Source organism: Schistocerca nitens, chromosome 5 (genome assembly GCF_023898315.1).
Source record: "Schistocerca nitens isolate TAMUIC-IGC-003100 chromosome 5, iqSchNite1.1, whole genome shotgun sequence".
NCBI lineage: Eukaryota > Metazoa > Arthropoda > Insecta > Orthoptera > Acrididae > Schistocerca > Schistocerca nitens.
In genome coordinates, this window is record NC_064618.1 from 801,316,104 (window position 1) to 801,340,483 (window position 24,380).

The 24,380-nt window shown below is 44.1% G+C and overlaps 1 protein-coding gene and 1 pseudogene across 2 annotated transcripts in view; one reads left to right on the top strand and one right to left on the bottom strand.

Annotated features, from left to right (window-relative positions):
• The window catches only part of LOC126259900 (cilia- and flagella-associated protein 36), a 140,474-nt gene that overhangs the window by 71,195 nt on the left and 44,899 nt on the right, over nucleotides 1-24,380 (top strand). The gene's annotated exons all lie outside the window — the stretch shown is intronic.
• LOC126261500 (5S ribosomal RNA) lies at nucleotides 11,177-11,293 on the bottom strand (annotated as a pseudogene).

Genomic DNA, 24,380 nt, shown 5'->3' on the forward strand with positions numbered 1-24,380 from the left:
ACTGTGCAACAAGCACATGGCAATCGTTTCAGGCCTGCGCGTAGCATCAGTGAGCAAGTGATGGACTGCCAGCAGCATTCAGTGTCGTACGACACCATGAATCGCAGGGAAGCAGCACCATCGCAGGGAAGCAACACCCAAACTAAAGAATTAGCGTCCCATGCATAGGCTGCCGTTAACACCAAAACAGAAACGACTGCATTTGGCGTGGTGCCGCGACGGGGAGGGGAGGGGGGGGGGGGTATGAGCTGCTGATGAATGGCGTCGCCGCACTGTGTTCAGCGATAAACTGCTGTTCTGTGCTATCCCGGATGACCATCGCAGGCGAATATGGCGGCGGCCAGGAGGGAAGTACTTGTCTTCCAATGTTCTGGAGAGATAAGGCGGTGTTATTCCTGGCGTCCTGGTATGGCGAGCCATTGGGTATGACCTCAGGCCACGGCTGGTACTGATCGAAGGAACTGTGCTGGCACAACAGTCGGGCACAGACATCCTGCGTCCTCATTTGTTACCTCTCATACGAAAGTATGGTGGTGCCATTTTTCAGTAGGACAGTGCTCGTCGTCACATGCCACTGTCTGCGTGAACTCCCGTGGCCAACAAGATCCCAGACCCGTCTCTGATGCCATTATCCAGGATATCAAAGACCACTTACAATTGTTGGCCACCTTCCTGAGAAGAGTATATAATGGCTTTATGACTCCTCTCCCAACCGAATCAATGTATACATCCAAGCTAGGGGACATGCAACGTCATACTGTGAAGTGGGGTGATATTGCCAAGTTCGTTGTAAATCTGACACGATTCTATAATGACTGAAGTAAAGTCATGTCCCTTTCAGCCCGAGAAGTTTCATTTTGTTTTCTCTTCCCCTTCTGGGTTCTTCACTTGTGTGTCAGTGTATATCAATTAAACTTATTGCGCTTACACAGCTCTTATTCTGCAACGTCACTTTCAAGAATTACAAAATTCCCAAAGCTTATGCCACTTTTGAAACCTTCTTTCTGTATCAGATGAGCGCCCTTCGGCTTGATGTACGTCTTGAGGAGGAGCAAAGTGACACGGACGTATAATGAATACTGAAAGGGGTGGGGGAACTGTCGTCTTGTTTTTATTGTTAGTCAAAAACTCGGGAATAATGGTGGCCGTATTTGGTTGTGCATTGTCACGGTAGAGTACTTTGACATTCGCGTGCCACTTTTGTGCACATTTTTACCTTATGCATTCCTTCGAGCGTCTTAGAAAATCTCGACAGAACCCTTTATTGACCCGTTTTATGGGTATTAGGCTGTGGTCGAAGCGATATTTCTCTGTCTAACGTTTCGTCTTCCAATGTTAGAGACATCACCACAGGCTGTAACGACACTGAAAGCAGTTGCAACCTCAACGAACTAAGCAAGGGAAGCTTTAGGCAGAAAATATGCCTTCGGTCACGGCCTAATGCCCATGAAACAAAAACCACCAAAAACGCAAAAATTGACCGCGAGAGGCAGCGTGTCATGACTCTTAATTGACCGTCTGACGAGGAGTGACGAATGATTTATGAACAATCCGGCCAATATAAAAATGGTAAACAAGGATTTAATATTATTCTTGCGGAACTTTTTTGGCTGGACTCTTCCAATGCGACGACTGCTGCTTAATTTCAAAGTCACAGCCGACTTTCGTCACCAGCGACAACCTTTGCAAGAGCGTAGCGATCGTCATGAAACAGTTACTTTAAGTCTCCTGCAGACGTTCATCCGATGTTGTTTCTGGTCGTCATGAAGTAGTCGTGGGACAATTTCGCCACAGTGTTTTTCTTGTTAAATTCTTCAGACAGAATACATTCACATATACCACAATTAATTCCAGATGTGTTGCAGATGTCTTGGATGGTCCGTCTACGAAGTTGCAGAATCAGATCCCTCACACTCTGAACATTTTCTGGTGTGATGCCAGTTCACAGCAGACGAGAAGGGCCGTCATCATCGGTCGACATTCTTTAATTTTTGAAACACTCGTACCAGTCGTAAGTCTGTGTGTGATCCTAAGTGTTGCGTCAGCTTGCTTCAACATTTGGCGCGTACTGCAGCGGTTTTCCTTAGTTTAAAACAAAACTTTACACAGACACACTTCTTTTCCAACTCATCCACAGCAAAACTGTAGAGTTTCTTGAGTGAATAAAGTGTTGCACTTGCCTGATGGTGGCCCAGAAAGATGAAAACTAGCTCACAACAAAAAGTAAAACTAATGTTATTTTGGAACATTAACAGTGTGTGTTTTAGTTTTTAATTGTAATTAAAGATTTGTCTAAGGAATAGAAGCAGTCACTGTATTATTGGACTTTTAAAGTCATTGACAACTTTAGTAATTCACTTTCGTTAAGATAAAATTTGGACAATAACAATGACTGGTTTAAATTGCACCTATGAAACTGTGCTACCTAATTCAGTAAATAACTACGAAATAATTTGAATGCATTTTTTTCTCTGGAGCAATAGAATTAAAGATATAGTCGAACTAAGATTCTATAGTGACCTGTAGATCATGGTATGTCATTTCCATTTCTACATTTTTTACTCTGCTCTCATTTACTATCTGCAGCTACGCAGTTAATTGTGTTGACTGGTTTATGAGAGAACTGTTTGCAACAATTCGGTGATAGTTTAAATGGTGCATTAGCCTTGAATGTTGGTTCGCTGTCAAATTAGGAGAGTTCTCTTTGTGAGTGATGGACTGTAGAGCAGCATACGGCGCTGTGTTAAGGGTCCCTGTATTTTTACTGGACCGGTAACGAATTCAGAAACGTATGTGTAACAGCTAAATTGACTATTACGATAAAATATTTATTTGGTTTGGGTATTGCAGTCTGGGAATGGTATTGCTGAAATAAACTGTAATACCCCATTGTGGGTGATGCACGCACAAGAGGAGAAGGTGCCTAAGCTGTCAAGAGCAACAGAACTTTATTACTAACAGTGAAAGTACACATTAACTTTATCATCTGAAACACCTTACTGGCCGAGCGGTTCTAGGCGCTACAGTCTGGAACCGCGCGACCGCTACGGTCGTAGGTTCGAATCCTGAATCGGGCATGGATGTGTGTGATGTCCTTATGTTAGTTAGGTTTAAGGAGTTCTAAGTTATAGGGGACTGATGACCTCAGAAGTTAAGTCCCATAGTGCTCAGAGCCATTTGAACCATTTTTGAAACACCTTGCGGGTAAAGGCAACGTAAAGATAATTTTGATCTGATGAAAGTTTGTCATTAACACAATAAGATGTCTTGAAAATATAAGCTGAGAACACTGTCGGTCATTCTGCATAGACGGCACTGCGCGATCTCTCTGGTTTCGCTGGAAAGTGCGCTTTGATGAGTAGACTGGCTACACTGCCGAATGTTGAGTCGAGACTGGAAATCACACTAGCTGGTGAGATGTTGGCCACTGTCCTATAAGGCTGCCCGGCGGCGGAATATAAGCAGTGGCAGTAGTCTTACATGGCTCGCAGAGCCAAACTAGTGTCAGCTGTATTGGGCACGTGTGGCGCTTGTTGCAGGCAGGCTGACCTGAGATTGAGTTGCAGGTGCCTTGACTTAGCGGCAACACGCAATCCTCTTTTGTGTGGCTTGTAGCTGGACGACAAGGCGCCAGCCGGACCCTACATAAACGAGATTTACCTTGTGTTAGACCCCTACGTCCTACGCAAATAATAATAATAATAAACCCCGTGGAGGCCCGGGAAAAGAATAGGCCTCCGGTATGTTCTGCCAGTCGTAAAAGGCGACGAAAAGAACAAACCACTAATAGGGCTAACCCCCCTTTTAGTGTGATTAGTTGGTTCAGGACAGAACTAAAGAAGCCTCGGACAAGCGCCGTCATGGTCGGGGACGACGCTTGAACCCTATGCCCGCCCACAATGGTAACGACACTGCTAGCCAACTGGAAAATGATTTAAATCCAAATAGAGGTGTTTTGCAGGATATGCTTCCTGCAACCACCCTAGAAGGAAAACAAAGACAGAGGATGAGATGGTCAGATGAAGTTAATCGACACCTCATGTTCTGTTATTACCGAGCAACAAACCTAGGAACCAACACAACTGGATACAGATCACAAGTATACACAGCATTTATTAACAGATACCCAGAATTAAAATTTTTAACAGAACAACGACTAGCTGATCAGATCCGTGTAATAATCAAAAATAACAGGATACCCCAGTCAGAATTAGAAAACATCAAACAACAAGTACAACAAATACTGGAACAAAATAATGTGCAATCAGAAGAAGAAGAAGAAAATACAGTAATGGACTCAAACATCCCAGAGCAAACAAACAAAGAACAACACGCATCAATTAAACAATCAGAGGAAAACGAAATCTTAAGACAGCCACCAGAACAAGCACAAATAGAACACGAAGTGACACACATGTTAGATATAGAAGAAAATTTTCAGCTGACATATATAGAATACAAAGACACAAATACAGACATTAGACCATTCTTGCAAAGACCGCCAAATAACCCACAAGTCGAAACAACAACAAAAACTATCAACACAATCATACACAACAAAATAAATGAAAACACAACTATGGAAGAGTTACAACTACTGGTTTATATAGGAGCACTCACTACACTAAATATACACACTAGGCAGAGATCAGAACCAACCAACACACAGAAGAAACCCACAAAACCAGCATGGCAACACAGGCTACAGGTCAGAATAGAAAAACTCAGAAAGGACATCGGACAGCTAACACAATTTATAAGAAATGAAATGTCAGAAAAAAAACGAAAAAGGTTAGGTAAAATCTCACAACAAAAAGCGATAGAGCAATTAGATGAAAAGAAACAGAAATTACAAGCATTGGCCAAACGACTTAGAAGATACAAAAAAAGTGAAAATAGATGGAAACAAAACCAAACATTCAACACAAACCAAAAGAAATTTTACCAGACAATAGATAACACACACATTAAAATAGACAATCCACCAAACATAACAGACATGGAACACTTCTGGAGCAACATATGGTCAAATCTGGTACAACATAACAGGCATGCACGGTGGATACAAGCAGAAACAGACACATACAAGATGATACCACAAATGCCTGAAGTGATAATTTTGCAACATGAAGTCACCCAAGCAATTAATTCTACTCACAATTGGAAAGCCCCTGGAAAAGATAAAATAGCAAATTTCTGGCTAAAGAAGTTCACCTCAACACATTCACATCTAACTAAATTATTTAACAGTTACATTGCAGACCCATACACATTCCCTGATACACTTACACATGGAATAACTTATCTGAAACCTAAAGATCAAGCAGACACAGCAAACCCAGCAAAATATCGCCCCATAACATGCCTACCAACAATATACAAAATATTAACTTCAGTCATTACACAGAAATTAATGACACATACAACACAGAACAAAATTATAAATGAAGAACGAAAAGGCTGCTGCAAAGGAGCACGAGGATGTAAAGAGCAACTGATAATAGATGCAGAGGTGACATATCAAGCTAAAACTAAACAAAGGTCACTACACTATGCATACATTGATTACCAAAAAGCTTTTGATAGTGTACCCCACTCATAGTTACTACAAATATTGGAAATATACAAAGTAGATCCTAAATTGATACAGTTCCTAAACATAGTAATGAAAAATTGGAAAACCACACTTAATATCCAAACAAATTCAAATAATATCACATCACAGCCAATACAGATTAAGCGTGGAATATACCAAGGAGACTCATTAAGTCCTTTCTGGTTCTGCCTTGCCCTGAACCCACTATCCAACATGCTAAATAATACAAATTATGGATACAATATTACTGGAACATACCCACACAAAATCACACATTTGCTATACATGGATGATTTAAAACTACTGGCAGCAACAAATCAACAACTCAACCAATTACTAAAGATAACAGAAGTATTCAGCAATGATATAAATATGGCTTTTGGAACAGACAAATGTAAGAAAAATAGCATAGTCAAGGGAAAACACACTAAACAAGAAGATTACATACTCGATAACCACAGCGACTGCATAGAAGCGATGGAAAAAACAGATACCTATAAATATCTAGGATACAGACAAAAAATAGGAATAGATAATACAAATATTAAAGAAGAACTAAAAGAAAAATATAGACAAAGACTAACAAAAATACTGAAAACAGAATTGACAGCAAGAAACAAGACAAAAGCTATAAATACTTATGCTATACCAATATTGACCTACTCATTTGGAGTAGTGAAATGGAGTAACACAGACCTAGAAGCGCTCAATACACTTACACGATCACAATGCCACAAATATAGAATACATCACATACATTCAGCAACAGAAAGATTCACATTAAGCAGAAAGGAAGGAGGAAGGGGATTTATCGACATAAAAAACCTACATTATGGACAGGTAGACAATTTAAGAAAATTCTTTATAGAACGAGCAGAAACTAGCAAAATACACAAAGCAATCACTCATATAAATACATCGGCTACACCATTGCAATTTCATAACCACTTCTACAACCCTTTAGATCACATAACATCAACAGACACGAAGAAAATAAATTGGAAAAAGAAAACACTACATGGCAAGCACCCGTATCATTTAACACAGCCACACATCGATCACGACGCATCCAACACATGGCTAAGAAAAGGCAATATATACAGTGAGACGGAAGGATTCATGATTGCAATACAGGATCAAACAATAAACACAAGATATTACAGCAAGCATATTATTAAAGATGCCAATACCACAACAGATAAATGCAGACTTTGCAAAGAACAAATAGAAACAGTAGATCACATCACAAGCGGATGTACAATACTAGCAAATACAGAATACCCCAGAAGACATGACAATGTAGCAAAAATAATACATCAACAGCTTGCCTTACAACATAAACTTATAAAACAACACGTTCCCACATACAAGTATGCACCACAAAGTGTACTGGAGAATAATGAATTCAAATTATACTGGAACAGAACCATTATAACAGATAAAACAACACCACATAACAAACCTGACATCATACTCACCAATAAAAAGAAGAAATTAACACAACTAATCGAAATATCCATACCCAATACAACAAATATACAGAAGAAAACAGGAGAAAAAATTGAAAAATACGTCCAACTGGCTGAGGAAGTCAAGGATATGTGGCATCAGGATAAAGTTGACATTATATCAATTATACTATCAACTACAGGAGTCATACCACACAATATCCACCAGTACATCAATGCAATACAGCTACATCCAAATTTATATATACAACTACAGAAATCAGTAATTATTGATACATGTTCAATTACCCGCAAGTTCCTAAATGCAATATAACACATACCATACAGTTAAAAGGAAGTGACGCTTGATCAAGGTCCGCGTCACTTTCCATTTTTAACCAGACTTAACGTCTGAGAAAGTAAAGAATAATAATAATAAAGCACTGATGGAATCCGTAGATGTGACGTAAATGCAAAGACAAGCAAATAATTACAATTTCTGAAAAATTGAATGATTTATTCAAGACAAAGAGATTTATAAATCGAGCAAGTCAGTAACGAGTTAGTCCAGCTCTAGCCCTTATAGAAGCAGTTATTCAGCGCAGCATTGATTGATAGAGTTTTTGGATGTCCTCCTGAGGCATATCGTGCCAAATTCTGTCCAACTGGCGCCTTACATCGTCAAAACCCCGAGCTGGTTGGAGAGAACTGCCCAGAATGCTTCAAACGTTCTCAATTGGGGAGAGTTTTGACGAGCTTGCTGGCCAATGTGGAGTTTAGCAAGCACGAAGGCAAGCAGTAGAGACTCTCACCGTGTGTGGTCGGGTACTATCTTGCTGAAATGTAGGCCCTGGATGGCTGGCCATGAATCACAACAAAACAGGACGTAGAACATCGTCGACGTACCGCGGTGCTATAAGGGTGCCACGTATAACAGTATGAAAATAAATGGCATCCCAGACCATCGCGCCTGGTTGTCGGGTTGTATGGCGGGCAATAGTCATTGATGACTGTTCCACTCTAAGCAATGAGCTTCCAGGCTGAAGACGTGTCTGGACATGAACATCACGTCTAGCGAATTTCCTTTCAAGTGAGATAATTCTTTCGTGGCACATAGCTTTTCTTTGTCTTAGAGTTTAGTATTTGAAACAAAGCTGATGATCGTAACTGACATCTCTCCCCTACGATTTAATGACTCCCACACTAGAGATGGAGTCAGTGAATGTTTAGCGGTGTACGTAATCCGCTGGCATCATGAATAAAAGAAAAAGACGCAAGTGAATTTATAAGTGAAGTATATATCGAGCTGGTGTTTTGTCACTTACTCATTATACACGATAACAGCGTGATAGGTGTTTATGACATTCAAGTGTAATTGCTAAACAGATGAAAAATCTAATTTTGAATTACACCTGTCATGGGGATAGAACGCCAAGGTCGTCAGCAGGCTCTCGATCTGGAATATAGAATGCTGAATTAGAAGAAAACTGGGTGCTGGTTGCATTACCTCCGACCCACTACGTTCCACACACATAACCTCTACAAATTACAACTGAACGTTCTCTCATTCAACAAATTATCATATTCTTTCATTACATTCATAATAATTATGTGGAAAACAGGAGATTTGCAAGGTGGAAAGACCAACACAAGAAGATAATGTTATACGAGGGTGAGTCGAATGAAAACCTTAAATATTTATTTAAATATTATTTATTGTGCAGAAGTGGTACAAAGTTGTACGACTCTTCAACATAATGTCCCCCACGCTCAACGAAAGTCCTCCAGTGCTTACGAAGTGCATAAATTCCTTTAGAAAAATATTCTTTTGGTAGTCCGCCCAACCACTCATGCCCCGCGTGGCGTACCTCTTCATCAGAACGGAACTTCTTTCCTCCCATTGCGTCTTTGAGTGATCCAGATATATGGAAATCACTTGGGGCAAGGTCTGGTGAGTATGGTGGATGAGGAAGACACTCAAAATGCAGGTCTGTGATTGTTGCAAGTGTTGTACGGGCAGTGAGGGGCTTTGCATTGTCATGTTGCAAAAGGACACCTGCTGACAGCAATCCACGTCGCTTTGATTTGATTGCAGGCCGCAGATGATTTTTTAGGAGATCTGTGTACGATGCACTGGTGACAGTGGTCCCTCTAGGCATGTAATTCTCCAAAATGACGCCTTTTTCCTCCCAAAAGGGAGTCAGCATAATCTTCCCTGCTGATGGTTCTGTTCTAAACTTCTTTGGTTTTGGTGATAACGAATGGCGCTATTCCTTGCTCGCTCTCTTCGTTTACGGTTGATGGAAGTGAACCCAGGTTTTGTCCCCAGTAACGATTCTTGCAAGGAAGCCATCACCTTCCCGTTCAAAGCGCCGAAGAAGTTCTTCACAAGCATCAACACTTCGTTCTCTCATTTCAGGAGTCAGCTGCCGCGGCACCCATCTTGCAGACACTTTGTGGAACTGGAGCACATCATGGACTATGTGGTGTGTTGACCCATGTATACATGCTGCAGTGTCATTCAGTGTCACTCGGCGGTTTTCCTTCACTATGGCTTCAACTGCTGCAATGTTCTGTGGAGTCACAACTCGTTGTGCCTGACCTGGACGAGTAGCATCTACCACTGAAGTCACACCATTTGTGAAATTTCTACTCCATTCGTAGACTCACTGCTGTGACAAACATGCATCACCGTACCGAACCTTCATTCGTCGATGAATTTCAATAGGTTTCACACCTTCACTACGCAAAAACCGAATAACAGAACGCTGTTCTTCCCTGGTGCAAGTAGCAAGTGGGGCGGCCATCTTTATACTGATACTGCGACGGTACGTGTGCATCTGCACTACGCTGCCACCTACAGGCCATTCTGCCCGCTGTTTTTAGCACGCTTATCAACTTACAGGATAACGGCGCGAAATTTCTATTTGTTATTACAAATTTAAGGTTTTTATTTGATTCACCCTCGTATTTGTTGTTGTGGCCCACAGTCAGATGACTGGTTTGATGTAGCTCTCCGTACTGGTATATTATGTGCAAGCGCTTTCATCTCTGCACAACTACTACTACCATCATCCGCTTAAATCTATTCACTATATGCAGGCCTTCGTTCTCCTCCACAATCCCCCCCTTCCCCCCCCCCCCCACACACACACACACATTTGCTATCATTTGAAATTAACGATACTGTTATCTGTCAACGGAACCCTTCTTTTAGTCAAGCTGAGTACGAATCTCTTCTTTCCCCAATTCGATTTAGAGCCTCAGAGCAACGTTAACGAACCACAACAGTTCAACAGGTGCTTTGTGCAACTTATCGTAATGAATAGCGTAAACTGACGCAGATAAAAATATAGAAGCAAAAACGTTCGAGTAAATACGAGTCCGCGACGAGCAGTTTGCAAGATAATTGCCGATGTGTCGTTACAAGCCGCCATTGACTTCTGTGTGAAATTTTGTCCCAGTAAGTGCAAATGAATCTGAACTGTAATTTTTCCCCTAAGGTAACTGGGCTCAGATCTTACCCACCTCTCGTGGTTGGGAATGTGGTACATACAAGTTGATTCAGCTACCCTATTTCTAGGTTTTATGCAAACCGCAATGCCTTCAAATACCAAGTACAAGGTTTTTAAATTCTCTCACCCGCTGTGCGCAAACTATTAGTCCTACGGAACAGATGAACGGCATATTTTTGTAGGAAATTTAACGTGATTAAATTTTGCACTGTGATAATTTTCCGCTAGAGGCTTTGTCTTCGAATTATTCAAGAAAAATGTAAAAAACTGACCTTCACATTTGTTTTTCTTGAAGAACTCGAAAACTGTGGCCCCCATCGAAAACCTACAAAATGTACAAAATTTAACTGCATTAAATTTGCTACAAAAAGGTCATTTTTCTGTAGGATTAATAGTTTGCACATAGCGAGGAAGCACTCACTCCGTCTTCAGGCCACGAGTGGCCTACCGGGACCATCCGACCGCCGGGTCATCCTCAGTGGGGGATGCGGATAGGAGGGGCGTGGGTCAGCACACCGCTCTCCCGGTCGTTATGATGATATTCTTGACCGAAGCCGCTACAATTCGGCCGAGTAGCTCCTGAATTGGCATCACGAGGCTGAGTGCACCCCGAAAAATGGCAACAGCGCATGGCGGCCTGGACGGTCACCCATCCAAGTGCGACCACGATCGACAGCGCTTAACTTCGGTGTTCTCACGGGAACCGGTGCATCCACTGCGGCAAGGCCGTTGCCACATAGCGAGGAAGAGAATATGAAAATCTCGCCATGGATTGTGAAGGAGTTGCGGGTTGCATAAAAACCGATAGGTAGGGGCACCTGAATCACGATGTACATGATGGGGAGCGGGTAGATTTTGCTACTGATGTAAGACAACATCTTAAGCGCGAGTCTGTTGGAAGATGGAGAGGTCGACCAGGGCCTGTACCTTAGCCCCCAAGACCACCTGCGCTCAATCCTCAGGACTTTTATGTTTGGAATTATCTTAAAAGAGAAGTGTACAGTACTACAGTACTCTTGTTGGTTAGTTTGGAGAATTGGAGCAGCAGATTGTAGTCTTGTGAATGGTACGGTGGTATCTGAAAGGAGCCATATCACCTTGCAGAGACAACTGAAGTATTGCCTCCAAACATGAGGTCGAGACTAACAGTGTCTCCTGAAACATGTATGAGTGTATAGTTCAAATATATTTGCACTCCTGGAAATTGAAATAAGAACACCGTGAATTCATTGTCCCAGGAAGGGGAAACTTTATTGACACATTCCTGGGGTCAGATACATCACATGATCACACTGACAGAACCACAGGCACATAGACACAGGCAACAGAGCATGCACAATGTCGGCACTAGTACAGTGTATATCCACCTTTCGCAGCAATGCAGGCTGCTATTCTCCCATGGAGACGATCGTAGAGATGCTGGATGTAGTCCTGTGGAACGGCTTGCCATGCCATTTCCACCTGGCGCCTCAGTTGGACCAGCGTTCGTGCTGGACGTGCAGACCGCGTGAGACGACGCTTCATCCAGTCCCAAACATGCTCAATGGGGGACAGATCCGGAGATCTTGCTGGCCAGGGTAGTTGACTTACACCTTCTAGAGCACGTTGGGTGGCACGGGATACATGCGGACGTGCATTGTCCTGTTGGAACAGCAAGTTCCCTTGCCGGTCTAGGAATGGTAGAACGATGGGTTCGATGACGGTTTGGATGTACCGCGCACTATTCAGTGTCCCCTCGACGATCACCAGTGGTGTACGGCCAGTGTAGGAGATCGCTCCCCACACCATGATGCCGGGTGTTGGCCCTGTGTGCCTCGGTCGTATGCAGTCCTGATTGTGGCGCTCACCTGCACGGCGCCAAACACGCATACGACCATCATTGGCACCAAGGCAGAAGCGACTCTCATCGCTGAAGACGACACGTCTCCATTCGTCCCTCCATTCACGCCTGTAGCGACACCACTGGAGGCGGGCTGCACGATGTTGGGGCGTGAGCGGAAGACGGCCTAACGGTGTGCGGGACCGTAGCCCAGCTTCATGGAGGCGGTTGCGAATGGTCCTCGCCGATACCCCAGGAGCAACAGTGTCCCTAATTTGCTGGGAAGTGGCGGTGCGGTCCCCTACGGCACTGCGTAGGATCCTACGGTCTTGGCGTGCATCCGTGCGTCGCTGCGGTCCGGTCTCAGGTTGACGGGCACGTGCACCTTCCGCCGACCACTGGCGACAACATCGATGTACTGTGGAGACCTCACGCCCCACGTGTTGAGCAATTCGGCGGTACGTCCACCCGGCCTCCCGCATGCCCACTATACGCCCTCGCTCAAAGTCCGTCAAGTGCACATACGGTTCACGTCCACGCTGTCGCGGCATGCTACCAGTGTTAAAGACTGCGATGGAGCTCCCTATGCCACGGCAAACTGGCTGACACTGACGGCGGCGGTGCACAAATGCTGCGCAGCTAGCGCCATTCGACGGCCAACACCGCGGTTCCTGGTGTGTCCGCTGTGCCGTGCGTGTGATCATTGCTTGTACAGCCCTCTCGCAGAGTCCGGAGCAAGTATGGTGGGTCTGACACACCGGTGTCAATGTGTTCTTTTTTCCATTTCCAGGAGTGCATAATAACGAGAACAATATTTCACATTGAAGTCTGTTGTGGCTCACAACCACACATGCACAATGATCTCACAAACAGCTCTTTTCCATACAATGTTTACTGAAATATTTTTGCTTGTATCATTGTATAGTTTCACTTTGTTTTCACTATTAATTATGACACACCCTGTATATCTGGACTAATCGGAGGCAAACCTATGTTACATCTGTTGACTCTAAGTCCTCATAAAGAAGTGTGTCTTCACATGGGCCCAGTTTCGTCCCTTGACAAGGTCACACAACGAATGCTAGTATGAGAATACAAAGAAAGTCTGCAGTATGCGTGCTGACTTCCCACGTGGCATCTGTAGGTACAGACAGACGATGATGGTTACCTGGCAGATATATAAAGAAATAAAGCGAGTGAATGTCACCCACCCACTGGCAGCTCTGCGATCTTTCTCAAACGATTTAAAACGAATTGTTAGGGGAAAAAATGATTTTTCCACCTCTTGCAGCCAAATTCGTCAGTTTCATGATGAACCATTTATCTTTAGACTAATAGTCATAGTTACTGTGACATTTCTAAATTAAGAAAACTTCCACACCAAACTTCGAATATTTTCGCAGTAAAACTAGGAGTTGCTCTGGTTTTATGTTTGTCGCACGTTAAGGCATACATTGCTGGGTATGAAATATGACTGACATCTTGAGTTTTTCTTTAAACTTGAGATCTGCAGTCTGGGGATTTTGCTAGCTGATACTAGTTCGAGCGGCCACACTCGGACATGGCTTGTTCTAGTACGAACGCTCGATGAGGGCAGGCTGCGGCTGAACGGGGCACTTGTAACGTAATTGTGGCGCCCTGAATATATTCTAAGTTGCCGTGGCAGCACAGGACGCTCCTCAAAGCCGCGGCCCGGCAGCAAACAAGTGGTGCCGAACGTTAGCCGGACGAGAGGGGTGGCCCCAGCGCATGGGCCAGCCGCGTGGCTGGCAATTCCACTGTGACGAGGACGGTGCTTTGTGACAATGAAGGTGACACGCCGAGAGTGCCAAAGATGGCGGACTTTGTGAAACGATACTTCAAAAAGAAACATGTACATTACCATTAATTGCACGAAGATTCTGATGGTGTAATCAGATTTTCAATATCTTTATTAGTTTAAAGTTTAGTAATTGATGGTAAATTATGCAAGTAACACCCAGAAACGAATTTCCAAAGTCTAAACGGTTATTCCGATTTCGTCGATCTACGTGTGTTTAGAAAGCTATTAGTGTAAACCTAAATTGGTATGAATTACGGGCATGTAACTTAAATAGTACTTGAGTTATTGGAGGTCAAAGTGGCCGATCACTATCGATCGCGTCAGGTCATAAGTACTCAACAGTTGCACGAAGAAACGGTAGCTGCATGCTTATAAATATATTTATTCCTCTATGTCTTTGTATATATCCGATATATAGTATTCATGAAGAAATTGGTTAAATATTTACTGTGTTTTAGAAAGCACAGAGACAATAGGCTCCTGGCCTACCTTTTGCTTCTTTTCTTTTGATATGTGTTTGTTTAATTCTTTATGTATTTAATAATGTGTGTTAGAGCGTGTTTATGCCCAGCTCTAGGAATATTTATTTAATTTCAAGTATTTAAATGTAAATCCAGTATTTCGTATGTGTTTTATGTATGTGAGTGTGCATTCACTGTAAGACATGGCGGGAGCGCTCTAGCCAGTCACAGCGCTCGTTAATGGTGAGACTGTATGGAAGTGGGGGAGGAGAATCTTTGAGAGAAAGGACACAGGGCAGTTCTGGACAGGACGGCACTGGACACGGGAAGTGCCCGGACGGTACGGGCGACAGACGCACGATCGCGAGAGATACTTTGAGTGTGGAGCGGTTTGCGCGTGGTCGCGAGAGATAGAAATACTTCGGAGTGCCGACTTGTGAGATTTCCGTAGCTTCTACAGTGAAGACGTAGTGTGCGTTTAGAATTGAATATCACGTGAGCTATGTTGTTGTTCATAACTAATTACGTGCAGCAGAAATCTATTGTTTCCTTGCTATTCAACTTACATTTTATTTAATTGCTGGACCATCGATACCAATAAGTATTTTACAGAAATATACCTCATTCTCAAAAGTACTCCTACTATCGTACTCATCATTTAAAGTCGTTAAGATAGCATCTGCAGATTTTATTTAATTGCAATCTTTCATTTATGATTTTATATGTTACATTCATAATTCGCAATTGCCGAGTGATAGAAACCTTCGACCGTTCGATTCACGTGTGTATTCTTATCGTATACTGTAGACTCAGCAGTATTTGGCCTGTAATGCGGCAACTATGTATCCCAGCCACTAGACAACGAAACCAGCCAAAACTTTTAATATTGCAACTCTGAGTCGGAGGAAATGTGGTTGAGGGCCATTTCATCACATAATTCTTTTTTGATAGCCCACACAGTGTGGGAGGGGCGGGCAGAAACAGCCCGACCTGGAACCCTCTCCATCCTGATGTCGTGGCCGTCACAGCAGCTCTGTACATCTGCAGGCTGCTGTTGCTTCTGATATATTTCGACCAGCAGATGAAATTACATCTATTTCAGTTTAGACGTACTGTACACCTATATTCCTGCGTGGTAGCGTCTGATATTTTAGATAGCAAAGAAAATATGGACACAGTTGAAAGTTCCTCAGACCACAACAGTTGATCTGTAAAACCGTCACGTCAGTTCATTGTCACATGTGATCGTAGACAACATAAACTCAGTTTCAACGATATTAAAACTTTTTCATACCTACATATTGTTTCTGTATTTACGAATAGTCTCATCTCCAGTACGTCATGTTAAGGGTAACCTTACCTTATGGATGCCTTTAGTTGTAATAGCTACCATTTTTCCTCGTTTTATACACTCCTGGAAATTGAAATAAGAACACCGTGAATTCATTGTCCCAGGAAGGGGAAACTTTATTGACACATTCCTGGGGTCAGATACATCACATGATCACACTGACAGAACCACAGGCACATAGACACAGGCAACAGAGCATGCACAATGTCGGCACTAGTACAGTGTATATCCGCCTTTCGCAGCAATGCAGGCTGCTATTCTCCCATGGAGACGATCGTAGAGATGCTGGATGTAGTCCTGTGGGACGGCTTGCCATGCCATTTCCACCTGGCGCCTCAGTTGGACCAGCGTTCGTGCTGGACGTGCAGACCGCGTGAGACGACGCTTCATCCAGTCCCAAACATGCTCAATGGGGGACAGATCCGGAGATCTTGCTGGCCAGGGTAGTTGACTTACACCTTCTAGAGCACGTTGGGTGGCACGGGATACATGCGGACGTGCATTGTCCTGTTGGAACAGCAAGTTCCCTTACCGGTCTAGGAATGGTAGAACGATGGGTTCGATGACGGTTTGGATGTACCGTGCACTATTCAGTGTCCCCTCGACGATCACCAGTGGTGTACGGCCAGTGTAGGAGATCGCTCCCCACACCATGATGCCGGGTGTTGGCCCTGTGTGCCTCGGTCGTATGCAGTCCTGATTGTGGCGCTCACCTGCACGGCGCCAAACACGCATACGACCATCATTGGCACCAAGGCAGAAGCGACTCTCATCGCTGAAGACGACACGTCTCCATTCGTCCCTCCATTCACGCCTGTCGCGACACCACTGGAGGCGGGCTGCACGATGTTGGGGCGTGAGCGGAAGACGGCCTAACGGTGTGCGGGACCGTAGCCCAGCTTCATGGAGACGGTTGCGAATGGTCCTCGCCGATACCCCAGGAGCAACAGTGTCCCTAATTTGCTGGGAAGTGGCGGTGCGGTCCCCTACGGCACTGCGTAGGATCCTACGGTCTTGGCGTGCATCCGTGCGTCGCTGCGGTCCGGTCCCAGGTCGACGGGCACGTGCACCTTCCGCCGACCACTGGCGACAACATCGATGTACTGTGGAGACCTCACGCCCCACGTGTTGCGCAATTCGGCGGTACGTCCACCCGGCCTCCCGCATGCCCACTATACGCCCTCGCTCAAAATCCGTCAACTGCACATACGGTTCACGTCCACGCTGTCGCGGCATGCTACCAATGTTAAAGACTGCGATGGAGCTCCGTATGCCACGGCAAACTGGCTGACACTGACGGCGGCGGTGCACAAATGCTGCGCAGCTAGCGCCATTCGACGGCCAACACCGCGGTTCCTCGTGTGTCCGCTGTGCCGTGCGTGTGATCATTGCTTGTACAGCCCTCTCGCAGTGTCCGGAGCAAGTATGGTGGGTCTGACACACCGGTGTCAATGTGTTCTTTTTTCCATTTCCAGGAGTGTAGTTAATCTAAAAATTACACAAGGTAAATTAGGGCTATTAAGTATCGTCTACATTTGGGTTATAGCCGGATTTTGGACTGTTTTCTTAATACGACCGCCAGCCGGAGTGGCCGAGCGGTTCTAGGAGCTGCAGTCTAGAACCGCGCGACCGCTACGGTCGCAGGTTCGAATCCTGCCTCGGGCATGGATGTGTGTGATGTCCTTAGGTTAGTTAGGTTTAAGTAGTTCTAAGTTCTAGGGGACTGAGGACCACAGCAGTTAAGTCCCATAGTGCTCAGAGCCATTTGAACCATTTAATACGGCTAACTTTCCTTTTTTCGTTCTATAATACCGAGAACAAAGCCAAAATATATTCCGCATAGAAAAAGCAAGAAATGGAACTATAAAAATATGACAAAGGCGATTCATGCAGTCAGAAATATAGAGACTCTACGGATGCTGAAGGCTGCTATAATATTTAACGTACTGCGGCCGACGTTAGATACATTAGGAAGGCTGAAGCTTGTCCTTCGAAATTAAAATGACCGAGAATCGGAAGGATCGTATTAGATACAGAATTGGAAAAGGAACTAGTTAGTGTCTTGCCTATTTCAAATAGGAGAGAAATTTTGTGGCTTCGCACATAGTGATCTACATCGAAGGCCTTGCCAGCAGGCGACAAGAAATGGTATACAACATTCATTTAAGAAAGGAGAGGCAGAAAGCGTTTGAGTGGATCTATTTTTGGAACGTCATAAAAATGGACAAAATTAATTGATTTTATGATCTAACGTGTGAGCTACTGTAAAACCATGGACGATTCTCCAATCTAATTGGTCCTCGCCGAGAGAAAAAAACATGGTTCAAATGGCTCTGAGCACTATGGGACTTAACTTACGAGGTCATCAGTCCCCTAGAACTTAGAACTACTTAAACCTAACTAACCTAAGGACATCACACACATCCATGCCCGAGGCAGGATTCGAACCTGCGACCGTAGCGGTCGCGCGGTTCCAGACTGTAGCGCCTAGAACCGCTCGGCCACCCCGGCCGGCGCCGATAGAAAAATTTGGATGTATTTTCTATACATGAACAATTAATATGACAAGAGGGTCAGACACTAGGCCTGTATTGATTGCTAGATATTTATTTTTCTCTCTTGCAGTGTCTGACATTACACTAAAGCTCTGCGAACTTCATCGCCTTGCTGTCGTAGCATTGACCCATTTAATAATTAGTATTTGCCTGTGGAAGCAGACAGGTATCAGTGTCACTTTCATTTGGCATACGATTTTGTGCTTTCAGCTGTGTTTCACTCTCAGTAATTTGTGGTCTAACATGTATCCATCAGTAAGCTGCACACTATCACACTTTTTCATTACAAGATTTGTAACTCAAGAGCACTTGCTTCACAAATAGCGTTATTTCACAATGACCGATACGAATTTAGAAGCGGTGAATGGTTTATTATGGACCTATACTGGTATTTAAGCACTGACGCTGTAAGGAGTGCGAGTAATGTGGATTATTTCGGTGTGTGTGGCTGACGGATAATTTTACCAGCAGCAATGCATGCGTCTAAGTTCGCACGTCCACAGTCTCTTTACGATTACCACTGTTACTGTCTAAATCGGTAGATATATTAACTCTCCTTTGAACATTTTGTATCCCCCCTGGATAGGCGGCGCGTGGGTCTGCTCCTGTGAACTGCTTCTGTGAGAGTGAAGGAAGCGAGTAGGAGCAGGAGAGGTAAAGCGCTTCGGTACTGCACGTAACTTTAACACTTTTAATAGAGTCAAAAACACAATGAGCATGTAGGTGTGAAGCCGTAGTCAATGTCTAATCCTGTGAAGTTAGGATAACTGTTCTGTATAATCTCAATGCTAACAAATACTCGTTGCTGTCCAAACTTTAACTGAACGTAACTAAGATAAAGTCTCAATAACAAGCTATCCAACTCGGTAGAAGAAACGATATTTCCAGGCCGTCTGCTCTTGATGAAATGTGCCGAAATCAAGACGGCACTCCCTGAGCTCCACAGCGTCAACCAGAGGGCGCTGTGGTCGGCGTAGTTAGTCTTCTCTCGTAGTGCCAACTTACGAGAGTGTGCACCTACGTTGTGGCATCGTAACTATCGACGCCACAGAACAGAGTTATTTTTACTTCTTTCGTGATAAAGAATGTAGTATAATACAATCATATATAATGTCGTCATGTGTTTCGAAGTTTGCAGGCTATGGTGTATCCACGTATCATTTTTAGGATTAAACGATTTAGAAATGAAAGAAACTGCCTCCCTTTCCAGAAGATATATTGTAAAAGCTTCTACACAAATACATATTGTTGTCTGACATACACGCAGTATGTGCACCCAGAATCACGGACGGGAAGAGACAGATAGTTGAAGAGTGAAACATTTGAGATATATATATGTTCGTCTTCGTTTTCGTACGTATCTCTTTTCGGCGCAGGTATGTTTATGACGCATATTTGCCCCACATAGTGTTCTGATACTTATTAAATGACTTATACTTCATGGCTAAACCAAAATAAGATCTATCACAGAGCTAAGATATCGCATTATTTTGTGTGAAAAATAAGACTTTTTTAACCATCGATTGACAAACATTATAGAACTAAAAAATTCATGCGAAATGAAAAGAACCAGTTTTCTTTTTACACAAGAAAAATAAAAATTCTGCTGTAAAAATCCATACTTATTAAAAAAATGTGGGTATGTCCATTCAACCGACTTCAACTTGGTACGTTTATCACTTACTGCCTAGAAATCGTTGCTGTGGGGGTAAGAACCAGCTGCCTATCAAAAGAGTGTGTGTGTGTGTGTGTGTGTGTGTGTGTGTGTGTGTGTGTGGTGGGGAGGGGGGGGGGTGGGGAGTAGTGTAGCCCATGACGTGCAAATGCCCATATTTAGTCATTCAGTACTTGAGAACGACGGAACTTAGTGACTTGCAAGAAGTTTATCACGTAATCTCAAACATTTACGAAACTTTTTCTCGCAGCGACCACAAAAAATAATGAAAGCAAAAAATATCTGTCGCTTACTACATATGCGCTGTTCAAGCAGTAAAACTATCGCATGAAGCACGACGTTTTATTTATTACTTCTTCATTAGTAAATGTATTCACTACACATTTTGCAGACAGTATTGACATGTAAGACTGAATTTAGCTGCAAAATTACATCATTGTTCCACACAGTCCAGATAACACACATCAAAAAATGTTTTGCATCACCTCGGTTCCGAGAGTTTCGAAACCCGTACATAAAATTGGAATAGAGGTCAACATAAACATCATTTCCGCCCAACTCATGAAAATCAGACATTGCATGTTGTACAGCCATACAGCGAGACCTCCAGAGGTGGTGGTGCAGATTGCTGTACACACCGGTACCTCTAATACCCAGTAACACGTCCTCTTGCATTGATGCATGCCTGTATTCGTCATGGCATACTATCCACAAGTTCAACAAGGCACTGTTGGTCCAGATTGTCTCACTCCTCAACGGGGATTCGGCGTAGATCCCTCAGAGTGGTTGGTGGGCCACGTCGTCCATAAACAGCCCTTTTCAATCTACCCCAGGCATGTTCGACAGGATTCATGTCTGGATAACATACTGGCCCTCTAGTCGAGCGATGTCGTTATCCTGAAGCAAGTCATTCACAAGATATGCACGATGGGGGCGCGAACTGCCGTACATGAAGACGAATGCCTCGCCAATATGCTGCCGATATGGTTGCACTGTCGGTCGGATGATGGCATTCACGCATCGTACAGCCGTTACGGCGCTTGCCATAAGCACCAGCGGCGTACGTCGGCCCCACATAATTCCACTCCAAAACATCAGGGAACCTCCACCTTGCTGCACTCGCTGGACAGTGTGTCTAAGGCGTTCAGTCTGACCGGATTGCCTCCTAATACGTCTCCGACGATTGTCTGGTTGAATCGTTGAAGAGAATGTGATGCCAATCCTGAGCAGTCCATTCAGCATGTTGTTGGGCCCATCTGTACCCCGCTGCATGGTGTCGTGGTTGCAAAGGCGGACCCCGCCATTCAGCCTATTGCACACAATTTGAGTCGTAACACGACGTCCTGTGGTCACGAAAAACATTATTCAACATGGTGGCGTTGATGTCAGGGTTCCTCCGAGCCATAATCCGTAGTAGCGGTCATCCACTGCAGTAGTAGCCCTTGAGCGGCCTGAGCGAGGCAAGTCATCGACAGTTCCTGCCCCTCTGTATCTTCTCCATGTCCGAACAACATCGCTTTCGTTCACTCCAAGACGCCTGAACGCTTCCCTTGTTGAGAGCCGTTCCCGACACGAAGTAACAATGCGGACGCGATTGACCGCGGTATTGACCGTCTAGGCATGGTTGAACTACATACAACACGAGCCGTGTACCTCCTTCCTGGTGGAACGTCTGGAACTGATCGGCTGTCGGACCCCCTCCGTCTAATAGGCGCTGCTCATGCACAGTTATTTACATGTCTGGACGGGTTTAGTGACCTCTCTGAACAGTCAAAGGGACTTGTGTCTGTGATACAATATCCGCAGTCAACGTCTATCTTCAGGAGTTCTGGGAACTGGGGTGTTTATACGAGATGAGTGAAAAACTGCAGCATCATGCATGACATTTTAATTTATTGCTTCTTCACTACCAACTCTAATCGCCACACATTTCGCAGACAATATCCACATATGCCACTGAATGTACATAGAAAATTACATAATTGTACAGTTCAACAGCTACGACGTCATAAACCCTGAGCTGCGTCCAAATGTTACTGCAAGCCGAAATTGGCTAGAGATACAGATGAAATACTTGTACAAATGCGTGTGAAATTACGTATGCTGGCGAGCGCACGGTTTAAAAAGCTCAACCTAAATCCCTAAACGATTCCAGTCAAGTTTGATACACATATTAGCTACGATATGGAAAGAAATACTGTGGGGAAAGAGCCACTAGCGTCATGTTGGATTGAACGCAATAATGCGGAGAGAGAAGCCGGAAGAGGCGATGGACAGACAGCTAGGGGGAAGGAAGACACAGATGGGTGGAGGAGGAGAAGGACAGGAAGAGGGGGAGGGGAAATGGAAAGAGAAAGGGGAGAGGAGGGTTTGGACAGGGAAAATGAAAGAACGGTGATAAGCAAATATAGAGGGAAGAAGAGAAAGGCAGAGAGAGGGGAGAAGGAGATGAACAGAGAGGGGGGATGGGGAGATGGACAGAGAAAGGGAAGAGGAGTAGGTGAGATGGGAGAGGGGGTGGGGAGGATGGACAGAGAGAGGGTGGAGGGATGGATGAAGGGAGGGGGAGGAGATAATGGAATTTGCGAGGGTAGACGGATGTGGAGGGTTAAAGGGAAGGAAGGGAAGGAGCAGGTGGACAGAGAGGGGAGGAGGAGATTGACAGAGAGACAGGAGATCGACAGAGAGTGTGCAGGCACAGAGAGTTGGCTGGAGGTCATGGACAGAGAGGGAAAGAGGGGATGGACGAATAGAAGACTGAAATAAATGCGTATCCCCGCAGCGTCGGGTACTCAACTTGTAAGTTAATAAAACAATGTGGTGTAGTCTTGTACATCATAAAGTGGTTTTACAACGTGAAAATCGGAGAAATGGATTTTTCCCCCTTCCCAGAATGGACGGTCAGGCCAGTAGAGCATAGCATGCTCGAACGAGCGTGAGAAAAGTGGAATGCAGTTGTTCCCTGTGTGAAAAGCGACTACATTGACATCTGTCGGACTTTCACGGAACTACTTACACCGAAACATTCGCGTAGGCGTAAAAGCCACACGCAGACCACTAATCTAAACTTATGTCCAGATAGCGGAGATGCTAAGTCGCGGATAGACACAACAAAAAGACTATCAAAATATAAGCTTTCGGTCAACAAGGCCTTTGTCCAAAATAGACGACAGATACACACACACACACACACACACACACACACACACCTGCGCGCGCGAGCGAGCAAACGCAACGCACACACACATGACTGCAGCCTCTGGCCGCTGAAGCCATCAGCTTAATGGGGTAAAACACGTCAGACGAAAATATATCATTCCTACTGTTGAAATTTCAGCGGAAACCTTCAGCATAGAACATTTTCAGTAGTGAACGATCGGGACTGAATTTAACCAGATCATTTTTTTTACATTTCAGTGATCTGAGAAACATGAAGCAATTTGCACCAAACGGCACATTATTTCTTTGTTCGTATAACTGTACAGAGAGAAGAACTAAACTGACTCACCCTAAGAGCACTCGACAGAATACTGCAATTCGTCAGAGTGATCTTAGCTCCAGAGCTACTAAATGGTAGTATTTTCTCAATGAGAACTACTTTTGTTCAGCCGAAAAGGATCATAGTGCTCTTCGTAAAAACATGATTAGTTCCTTTTAGGAGCCCTTTGCAATTACTTATCAAGATGAAGATAGATTATATCTTCAACTTAGCAAAAGATGTATGAGGTTGAAAAGTTCAAAAGGTCACTCTGAATGGGGATAGGGACAAAAAGCTGGTGCACTGTGTGCTGTGAACTGGTGTCATATTTCTCGTATCATTGAAGTACACTAATAAAATTATTTTGCAAGTTCTAATGCCAGGTATACATCATTAAAAACACACCGGGTTACACGATTCCGCCTAAATTACAGCAGAGAAAGAGATTTATTCTCCCCAGACATGTTACACTTGTTTTCGTTCAGAGAAGCCTTATCAGTGGCAAGCTTTGAGCACCACTTACACTTTGCTTTTTACTACGCAATGTTAAAATTGGCATCTTTCGCCATCACACAGCAGGGTTTACAGAGCTACACCTCACTAACATGATAATACAATCGCAGTTCTGATAGATTCCCAAGACAGCGACTGAGAACAAGT